Genomic DNA, 7,565 nt, shown 5'->3' with positions numbered 1-7,565 from the left:
TTATTTTATTATTATTATTGGTGTTTGACCAATTTCTCCATGTTTCCCATCCCTGGGTGGGAGCCTGGGGGAGGTGGGTGCAGGGACAGAGCAGGGCAGCTCTCCAATGGGTGGCCCCAGTGAATTCTGCAATCTTGTCCCTCCCAAAGCTGATGGATCCTCATGGGGTTGTGTCTCCATTAATTGTGGGGAAAAAGGATTTACCACAATGCCAACATTGATTTTTAAGTGTATTTTCAGTTGACAAATCAGTGCATTGCTGCATTCTGAGCTATATCCAGGCAATTTATTCTTATTTCTCCAGCCCTAATCAAGACCTTGGATTACAGCTGCTCCTTACACAACATTCCCATAGCAGACCATGACCAAGGCATGTGTACAGATCTAATTTACTCATTTAAATGCTCATTATTTCCTGGCCAGCTCTTCCCAGCTGCTGTTTGAAGTCAATCAGCAATAACAACATCCACAACAAAGTACTTTGCTCTCCATTTATGGGCTGCTGGATGTTAAAAGCATTGATAGGAAAAAGTCCCAAGCATCCAGGTTGATGTTTGTCCTCCCAACTGTGCCTTGAAAGTTCCCAGATTGGTGCAGCATCCCTCAAAATTCAGAAAATTCGCCTATTTCTCAGAAATCCTCATTAAAACCATCACCCTGCTCCACCCTCCCACAGCTGCATTGGCTGTTTCTTGCTCCAGAGCTCATTTCTGGATCTGGAATTATCCCATGAAGTTGTTCAACTTCCCACAGATCCTAAAACCCCTGAGACCTGTTCTCTGGCCTGAGACACCTCCTCCAGAACCAGAAGGAATAACGAGGTGGGTGCATCCAGGAGAGGAAAAACGACCAGGTGAAGTTTGGGATTGCTGCAAAAGGGGAGGTACAGAACCACAGGAACAGCAGAGAGCTGCTCCCACCCTCTTGTGAGAGGAGAAACCTCTCCGAGGGTCAAATGCCTTTTCCCCTTACATACATAGGAAATAAACCTATTTCCCCCATATATTCTCCCATAAATCCAGATTATTTTGTAATCAGTTCCACTAAAATCCCCTTTCACAAGCTGTTTTTTCCTCACAGCAGGCACTGAGTCTCCTACACCTCATCAGGGACTCTGAGCAGGACAACAGAGCCTGAAGAGCCGATTTTATTGCAGATTTAAATCTCTCTCATGGGCCACAACAAAAAAAAATACCGTGGGAGCTCCAGCAGTACCTCGGACAGCGCCTTCACAGCTTCGTTCAACCCTGGGCTTCACCACATTGACCTACACGGGATCAGCCACCCAACTCCTGGGCTGGAGTCCATCTGAACCCAAAATTCAGCCAAAACATCCCTGAGAGGACCAGGCTGGTTATTTGGCTGGCAAAGGTACAGGAATCTCCACCCTGAGGGCTCAGAAGGGTCTGTTCTTTTGACCCATCTGAGTTAAATGTTTTTGTCTCAGAGATGGAGAAGGCTGTTGGGGTGGGAGGGCTTTTTGCTGGAGAGCTCATGCACTGAAAAATGCAGTTTTAGGGAAGAAAATCATGAAGTATTTGACAGGTAGGTCACGTCTGAGTAATAGTCACTTGACAAAAAACCCATGAGAGTTTGGCTCTGATTTTCTTAATTTAAACTATTTCCCGAACTTCTAGTGCAGAGTTTGGAAAGGTGTTAGAAACTCAAAACTGAATGACCCATTTAGATTTTCAGCAAAGAAAATATTTTAAGTTTGAAAAAAAAACCAAAACCCCAAACTCTTCACTGTGGGGAAGAAAACCAATAAATCATTTCTGCATTCAGCTCTAATTTCTCTGTCAACTTCTCTTTGATTATACACCCAGGAGCTTGATGAGGACTAAACTCCAGGCTACCTCATCTGCAGAGTGCAGCAATTCCCTGCTAGAGATGCTCATTATGGCCACAGGCACCAGGCCAGTGGAACGAGTCTGCTGGATTGTTACTGCTTGGTTTTAAACATAAAAAAAAAACCATTAAAAATCACTGTAATCAGAGCCACCTAAGCTCCCCCATAACAACCCCAGGAATGACAAGGCTGGCTGGGTGAGTGAGCAGGGCAGAGTCCCAAATGGAGGGCTGGGAGGGCACAGCCAGGGGTTTGGAGGTGGAGCTGGGAGCTGAGGGAATTTTCTGGATGCTCTGCTGGCAGCAGCATGGAGGGAAGGCTTGGCTGTGTCAGGATGAGCAGGGTGCTGTGGTTCCTGCCCTGAGTGCCACCCTGGGGGGATCAGGGCAGTGCCCACCTGCCTGGAGRGCAGAGCTTTGCTCACAGCAGGTCCTGTGCTGCCTTTGGACACCCAGTGAGACCCCACTGCTGCTGGCCTTGGGTTCCCAGCACAGAGCAGCCCTCCTGCCACCCTGCAGCAAAACAAAAATCCAGCCAAAAATTCCCTGAGCGCCTTTGGCCAGAGAGGGAAAGGCAAAAACCTTGGAATGGGCACAGCCAGGAGCTGCACGGTGAGAATTGAGCAAAGGGTGTAAAGAGATATCCTCTGACACTGTTCTTTACATCAACCTTTCAACCCCATAACCCCTGAAAATTCTCTCCTGGAATGTGTTGCCTTGCTGGAATATCCTTCATTCCGTTTATTAAGTGTAGCAATGGACAGGGGTGGGGAAAAAATACAGATTACAAAAGGCAGAGTAAAGAGATAAAGCAAACCCTGCTCCTGCAGCAAAGCACACCAAGGGGCTGGCAGAGGGAGCCAGCATTTTAKCTGGCTCAGAAAGGAGGTTTTAACTTGATGGATGTTCCTGCTACATATAGACATTCTTAAATTAAAATGAAGCTAAGCCAAAAATATTTATCAAAGGTCACAGACTTATTATTACCTGTGTAATGGTATTGCCATCACTTTGGCTCCCAGCTCGGTGAAATTCCGCTCACTGGGCTGARCGAGGTTGTGCCAGGTAATGTTCCCATAAAACTAAAGGACAGTTCTTGCCCTAAACAATTTACCTGTACAACAGCATACATTGCCTCTGCTACTGCCTCTCTATTTCTGCTTGTCCGAACACAATGGGAACGCGCTGATGTTACTGCAGAAAAAAACAGGGATCTCATTTATTGGATTCTAAATCCTCGTCCTCCCATCTCTTTGACTTCCATGGGAATCACAGAGTCACAGAATCGTCAGGGTTGGAAGAAACTTTTCAACATCTTCGAGTCCAACCCATGCCTAACACCTCAATTAAAACATGGCACTGGGTGCCACATCCAATCTTTGTTTAAACACATCCAGGGATGATGACTGCACCCCCTCCCCGGGCAGACCATTCCAGTGCTTTATCACTCTTTCCATAATAAACTTTTTCCTGATATCCAACTTGTATTTCCCTTGGTACAGCTTGTGTCCTCTCGTTTTGCAGCTGCTGCCTGGAGATAGACACCAACCCCACCTGTCTACAACCACCTTTCATGGAAAGTTGCATCTGCTTCCCTTTCTTCTCTCTCCCTTACACCCTCCCAGTTCCACTCCTCGTGCAGAGGATTTGGAAAAATGCAGTTGGGTTTACGTTAGGACAAGGGTGTTCCACTCCRGTTATTTATTGCGGCAATCACCCCACGGAACCGTGCTTCCCTCAAATTGCACATATAAATTATCAGCCATTACTCCCTCCTGCAAAGGTTAATGCAACCTCTTGCTTTACAGGTAGAGTGGAATTTAGAGGTTAAAACGTGCTCATGGCTTGATTTTGCCTCCCTGCTCGAGCAGCCCAAGGTAAGAGGCGAGGAAGGCGAGCAATTACAGAGGGGTTTTGTGGAGCGTTTTGMGGAGCTGTACGCGAGCTCTGAGATCTGGCTCCTCTCTGCTATTCATTTTTCAATTTTCAGCTTCAAAGATCTTGGACATTCTCCTCCAGGCTCATCTACAAGCAGGAATCCAAGGTCTAATCACGCTGGGTGATTTGCTCAGAYGCAGGATTTGTTGCAGCAGGYTCTAACAAACCAGCAGAAGGAGGGRAAAAAAGGCAGGAAGTTTATGCAATAGTAGAGTTGCTTTTATTTTCCCCAAATGCCATGACAATCCTATTGTCCTTCAGAGACGTGAGCAAATTTACCTTGTGGAATTTGTGCAGGATTATTATGGGTTTTGTGCTCGATAATCTGCTTTTTTTTTACAGAGCCTTTTGTGCTCGCCGTGGTTCCATTGTTGGAGGTACAAGAGCCCTGCTGATTGCTGACAAACAGAATCCCTCATTCTGGGATGTGAGAAGGGAGGCACGGGAGGTGCCACCTGATGCAGCCAGCCCCAGGTAGGAGGAGAGGAAAACTGATGTGAGACAAGGGCAAAGCATTTCGGTGATGAGTGGGGCCAGCAGGAAGGGAAGGGGTGTAGAGTCACCATCTCAGCAATCTTCAGGTGTCCCTAAAACCTGTGGGGTTCTGGTGAAAGAACAGGAGCAGTAAGTGATGACACTTGTGTTGTTTTCTATACACCATTTAAGAGATAAGTAAAAATAAATTAAAATATAATTCAGAGTGCATAAATACAGAGTTCCTCCACAACACAGAGGCATTGAGGCTGGAAAATTCCCTCAGCAGCACACCCTGAGGAGCCTTCCCAATGAAAGGGAGTGGGGATTGTTGCCAAGAGAGCCACCCCAGAGCCAGCCCACGGTACCTGAGCACAGAGGGCAGGGCTGGGGACAGCCAGAGCTGAGCCACCAAACCAACCCGGGGTGACAAAGCAGGTCCAAGGTCCATTTGGAGAACCCAAATCAGCAAATTTGGGGTCACAGCCAAGGCAGGGCCACCTCTCCCTCAGCTGAGTTCAAACCAGATTAAAACCCCAGCGCTGAGCTTAAATAGAGACCCTGTGGGAGCTGGGCAGGTCCACCAAGGGCTCTGGGTGCCCCCACACCCCTGTTCCCTCTTCCCACCCAATGATCAGCATTAAAAATCACCCAGGGAGGACACACCAGTGAGATTTAGGATTATTAAATCCTAAATTATTTTTTCATTCAGAAAGGCTGTGGGGCTGAGCCCTCAGCTTCTGCACATTGTTTGGAGTGGAATCAGTTAACGGCAGAGRAGGATTGAGCACACGATTCTGTTCGAATCACCTGCCACATTGACCAGTCCTTTTATTCATCTGAGCATTTAAATGAGTTCTTATTAGAAAAAAAGTAACTAGAGCTGCAAAAAAGGGAACAAGGTAAGGCAAGGACAAATACATAATTATCCTGAATATGAAAAAAATGGTGCAGCAGAAGTTCATGTTCCTCTGCGTGGAACACAGCCCAGTTAATGTACAATTTAGATGCAATAGTTTTCTCTGACTGGCAAATCAGTTTGATTTTTATTATTTTTTTCCCCCTCAGCTTATGCTTTTAACGTTTTCCCAAAGAACAGAATGATGATGGAGCTGAACTGCTGCAGCAGGCTGGACAAATTCATTAATGTCATTAGCAAAAGAACGATTCCCAACATGTGTGTCAGCACAGGCAGCAGCAGCACGCTCTCAGGGAGGCTTCCAGCATTCCACTTCTCCCTTAATGGGAACACACAGCTCTGTCATCCCCACTGCAAGAAATACAAGGTCTTAAAAAAGCTGTATTTGCCACATTCCTGCACGTGCTCGCCTCGTAATTTCAGGTGTCCAGGCTTGGCCTGGCGATCAAGCAGCTCCCAGTGCCCTCCAGGAGAAGTTAGGAAAAGGGACAATCTCCTGGGGTTAATTACTGGGTTTTGTTTGAGGCATTTCATGGAGATGAGCTGTGAGATGTCTCTTCTCTTACTGAGGCAGATCCACAGCTCCTCCAAACCCTGCGGGGTCAGAGAAGGCTCTGTGTCACCTGTGCCTCCCTGCTGGCTCTGTTTGGTCTCTGAGGTCCCTTCCAGCCCAAACAATTCCACGATTCCCATGTCTGAGGCACAGGGAGGTGCAGAAGGTGCTGCTCCCTTCCCTCTCTCCTGCTCAGTGCCCTTCCCTGCCCATCCTGGAGCCCCAAAGCTGCCCAAGGGGTGTTTCTGTGCCCACAGATCCGTGCCCAGGGGTGAAATCTGGATGGGAAATGCTGCCTGGGTCTAAAAATGAATGTTTATTGCCCACCCACATCCTGCAGCCTGGGACTGCAAAAGATGGGAGAAGGAACTGCTAAATTGGATCATGAGAATGCAGAGGGAAGCAGTGAAAGGAGCCAGAGGAGCTGGAAAAAAACTCAAGACCCCACTGCTGCCTGTGGATTGTGGGTTATTCATCAGACTGGACCCACCCAAAGCCCTGTGCAACCTTCAGATGGAATATTTTGTCACCCAAAGTGGCCCAGTGCCTGCAACAACCCTCCCCTCCTTCTGGTGCAGCTCTGGGAGTGGTCAAACCCTGCTGGAACCCAGTCCTGCCAGCCCTGAAATGGAAACAAAACTGAAATTAGGGGTTTCCTGCAGGATCCCATTGCTCYATGTGAGTGTCTCTCCCTGTCCCAGCCCTGATGTTTTCCATCCAGTCCACACTGAGAGATTTCTGCCAACTCTTCTTGGTTTCTTGCTGTGTTTCAAGTCTGTTTTTCAGTTTTGCAGTGCCCGACACAGCCATGTCTGTGCTCAGCCAGCACTTTGGTTATTTCTTTACTGATTTCTTATTGAGTTATTATTTATTTATTATAACKAAGTTTAAAAAGTGAAATCATTTATTATAATTAAGTAGTGATGGAGAATTCCAGTGGAGACGCTGGGAGAGTCCAACAAAGGAACCAAACCCTACGATCACCCAGAGCCCTTCAGACCAGAGTATGAAATGAGATTTCCCGAGCAATGGGGAACATCAAAACATAGAATGAGAATTCTAATAATATTTCTGTTATTAGAAATAATAATAATGGCTAAAGCTTTGTTTTTTAGACTTTCATCACAAGTTCTGCTGATGCATTGAGAAAGTTTTCAAAGCTCAATGGGAAATTTTAATAAGGGGCAACAACCRCACTCTTCATCCACTAAAAGTACCTGATCCTGACCTATTTTATAAYAGGGCTATTCAAAATAACTCCACTGACATCACAACCCACTGGGGCAAGCAAAAAATAGAACCAATCCCTTGGTATCCATAAAATAACCTGCCAGGGGTACACAAGAGAAACATGAGTGGAAACCTGAATAAATAAACCCACAATTAAAAAGATGCTGCAGCAAGGATTTTTTTGTTTCTTTTCTTTTTTCTAATTTGGAAGCTTTTACAACACACAAAAAGTTCATAACTGAGAGTTGTGGAGCAGCTGAAATGCAGCCATGGATTGAAGATGCAGGGATCATCTGCATATTTGATTGCAGCATTTATGGCCTAAATGCAGAAATAGCGGGGATAATACAAAGCCCTGATTTCTCTTGTGGAAATGGTGTTCCTGTAGGTTGGAGGAAATGGGGGATTGTTTTATCTGGGGGAAAAAAAAAAACCATCCAGGAATTTGGGATGGTTGTTACCAGCAGAAAGCAGGATTTGCTGTCCCAACCAAGTGAAGAATTTAGGATGAAAGGAAAGAATTCAGGAATAAAGGGTGGGGTGTTGAGGGAGATCTCCCCTGTGCTAAGCATGGCTTGGAGAAGTGTCCTGGGGTGTTAACTT

This window comes from Malurus melanocephalus, unplaced genomic scaffold (genome assembly GCF_030028575.1).
Source record: "Malurus melanocephalus ecotype Western Australia unplaced genomic scaffold, MMel_1.1 scaffold_398, whole genome shotgun sequence".
Taxonomy (NCBI): Eukaryota; Metazoa; Chordata; class Aves; order Passeriformes; family Maluridae; genus Malurus; species Malurus melanocephalus.
The sequence above is the reverse complement of the archived record's forward strand: the minus strand, read 5'-3'. Positions refer to the sequence as shown.